The sequence below is a fragment of the Zea mays genome, chromosome 6 (genome assembly GCF_902167145.1).
Source record: "Zea mays cultivar B73 chromosome 6, Zm-B73-REFERENCE-NAM-5.0, whole genome shotgun sequence".
Classification (NCBI taxonomy): Eukaryota; Viridiplantae; Streptophyta; class Magnoliopsida; order Poales; family Poaceae; genus Zea; species Zea mays.
The window spans coordinates 159,430,951-159,434,483 of NC_050101.1; the positions used below are offsets into that span (position 1 = coordinate 159,430,951).

General features: G+C 47.9%; 1 long non-coding RNA gene across 1 annotated transcript; it reads right to left on the reverse strand.

The window, feature by feature from the left end:
* Window positions 1-2,254: 2,254 nt before the first annotated feature.
* On the reverse strand, window positions 2,255-2,732 carry LOC111589527 (uncharacterized). Its single transcript, XR_002748567.2, has 3 exons — window positions 2,684-2,732; window positions 2,506-2,578; window positions 2,255-2,424 (listed from the first exon to the last, which is right to left on the reverse strand). It is a non-coding gene; the product is annotated as an uncharacterized lncRNA (long non-coding RNA).
* Between the last annotated feature and the right edge of the window lie 801 nt (window positions 2,733-3,533).

Below are 3,533 nucleotides of genomic sequence, written 5' to 3' on the forward strand. Positions count from 1 at the left end.
TCCACAGAACATAGTTCTTCATACAATGTCCACAAACAAAGTCCAAAATACAATGTCCACAACACATAGTCCAAAACACATAACATAGATCATATTACAACGTCTCCAGCATGAGTCCAAATCACACAGTTTTCAGCATAAGACCAACATCACAAAAGTATTCATTTCCTCCTAGTCTTACCCTTGCCCTTGGCCCCAAGAGCGTCGGTGCCTGGAGTGTAAGGGTCTCGTGGACGCCTTCTACGTGGTGTCAGCTGTGATGGCTGAGTTGTAGGAGCATCCTGCAACTGAGATGGTCCAATCTCCTCCTGACCTGCGGCGCCAGCGCCAGCGCCAGCGTCGTCGTCGTCGTCCTTGTCGTCGTGGGCCACGTCCTCAAACGTGTTCCGCGTCGATCGCGAGGAGCTCAGTCCTGCTGTAGATGGTCCAACTGCACAAGTGGGAGGCTGAACGTCCTGCTGCATACGAGGCACTGGCAGCTGCACGTCAACGCCCGCTAGAGACCGGCATCCACACCGAGCCGCTGCACGACGAAGACGACGTGATACCCTCTGTAATCGAAATATTAGTTACAGATATATGTTACAACATACAAATAAACAAGTTTTCTTTTAGACATTGATACTCACTGATAGTAACGATAGTGTAGTACTATCTGAAGTTCTCTGTGAGATACGCTCAAGTTCAACAACAGATACGAGCATAGAGTTTCCCTATCACAAGTTAAAACATTAGGATGCTCAAAACTAGACATAAAGCATTGAATTGAAATCTCTAATTTTAGTAAAGAAATAGTTACCACTCTATCAAGGATTGGAGCAGCCTCAATTTGGGACCCGTGCCGAGCAGCTATGTCGAAAGCTGTGTCTTCGTCGTCTGACGATTCTTGCTCGGCGTAGTCTGCAGTTGTCCACTGTCCCTTCAGCTTGCACCTAGTCACACCAGCATACCAACTCAAATACCTCCGGAAGTTGTAGTTTGTGTGCGCCTGGTCGTTCTCATAGTTAGGATCCCCCTGCTGTTCCCATTCATCAATGTAATCACGGTGGTGGGTCTCGAAGTCCGTGACCTTCTTCTGTCTCTGTCTGTCGAACCTGCAAAAGTTAGAAACATATATTAGCGACTAACTGATATTTCAATTATTAGTTAGAATAACAAGTGCATGTAGTAACTCACTTATGAAGTTCTATTGAAGTCGAGAATGGCTCCACCGGAAACTCCTGGCGCAATCCGAACTGTCGAGCAACTCTGTAGGGCAAGTGGTACTCAACAGCATAAAAACAGATGAGGGGACACCTCATGAGGTAGAGGTCCTCGTCTATTGAGCACATGCTGCTCAACTGTATGCTTGCGAAATATGGATCAAGATACGGTTGCCAGGTCACCTGCAAAAGTTTTAGAAAGCACATGTAAGCACGTTGGTGTCATGCGATAAAAGTAGAAAGCACATGTAAAAAGATAAAAGTAGACAACTCACCATCGAAGGAGTAAGTGCGTCGAGCTCGTTTGAGTACTCCACGTAAGCACGCTGGTGTCGTGTGAATGGCTCCTCGACCTGGTCCCAGCGGTAAGCAGCCGTGGGCTTAAGCCGATGTTCGGCTACCACGAACCACTCACGAGGAGGAAACTCTCTGGGTCACCCGACGGGTATGTGTGCCCACATCCATAGCTGTAGTAGGTAGACACATCCACCTAAGCTGACGGTCCTCGACGAACGACGACAAGCCTCGCAAAGTTGCCTGTACAGGAAGGCCAACACTGCTGAAGCCCATCTGTAACCTCCTGTCGTATCCCAGTCAGTCAGGCAGGGCAGAAACATCCATGACGCGCTGTCGCCTGTCGCGTCTGGAAAAAGAACTGAACCAAAGAGATGGAGAATCCAAACTCGATAATGGTATCCAACCGTCTGCTCGTCTGCACCAGGTGGACACTGCCCAAAGGTCTGCCTAAGCCAGGTCAGTGGGACTCCGGTGTTGTGGCTACCTCGTAGCTCATCCGGAAGCAGTCTCCCAAGAAAGGCCTCCACCCTCTGCCTCCAACCGCCTGGTGATGCCTGACCGGTCACTGGACGACCAATAATGCTGAGACCAAGAATCTTCTGGCAATCTTCAAGCGTCACGATCATCTCACCGCAGGGAAGGTGGAAAGTGTGAGTCTCTGGCCGCCACCTATTGGAAGACAAACGAATACAAATCATTAGTATGCAAAGTAGATTTGATAATTGTAAATATTAAACAACTAGAGAAGTCTTTACCTGTCGACCAGAGCCGTCAACGCCGCTGGGTTGAAAGTGGGCAGCCCACGGCGAACCTGGTACGATAAGACGTCCAAGCCAGCCCTCTGTAGGAGAGGAGTGTACCTCTCATCGTACCTCATCTCCTCCAGAAACCTGTCGTGGGTCCGGACCCGTAGAACGGGCAACACCTAGCAATCAAAAGAATTTCATTAGTCAAATATAGGTCGCATATATTAATTCGAAAATTTAATATATGTGCAAAAGATTACCTCTCCCTCTGCGGTGAGACGGCCCCTGTGGTGCTCGTCGTAGTGAGGGTCCAGCAAGTGGAACTGCGCCATCCTGCAAATTAAGATATCAACATATTAGAATATAAGTTGTGTACAAAGTGTAACAAAAACATCGACATATTAGAATAAAATTTGTGTACAATAAAATATATCACACCTGACTAAGTGTCCAAATGCATGTACGTGAGTTGTGGCCAAGTCTACCGCATTTTCCGCATTCATTCTGCTCTGGGTCCACGAGAAAGGGGGACGCTCGACCTCTCCTACTGCGACCGGAAACCTGATCCATAACCATGTTGCACCGACTCCTTTTCCTACTACACGTTTGTCCCATCGATGCGCTGGATCAGCAACGTATACCGGACCAGTGTACGTTGGCCATTGTGACTCATCAAGAAATGGCTCAAAACGAGGGCTCCAGGTACGTACTAAGCTCTCTACACTGAACTCAGAAGGTATTCTGCTCTCAAATGCAAAGTTACGATGACGTGCGGCCGCAACATAATGAGAACATGGAAAATGGTATTATCTAGGTTTACCACAACCGCACGAGAATGCATCAAGTAACACGACATGTGTCCTCGAAGGTCGCACCTCACCTTCGGAAGTTATGTCGCCTAGTGTTGTTACCTCATATTTACCCAACTCCTCATCAAAGCATTGTACCTCATGTCTATGGGCACACTCCTTTGCATTATTAAGGTGTGATGTTGGTTTAGGTGCCCATCTCCGCCCTCGCGTCTGCATTGCCTTGGCCTGCGCGTGTCTATCATTAAACCAAGTCACAAGCCTATAAAAAGTGAATGTTACTATAACATTGACTGGCATGCCCCGTATACCCTTGAGCACACTGTTAAATGACTCGGCCATGTTGCTAGTCTGAAACTCGAACCGCCAGCCACCTTCGTCGTAGGCCCTTGTCCATTTCTGCGGTTCTCTCAGCAATCCAGCAATCCAGTTCTTACCTTTAGCATTTGTTGCATCTTTTAGTTCCTTCAACTTATCCT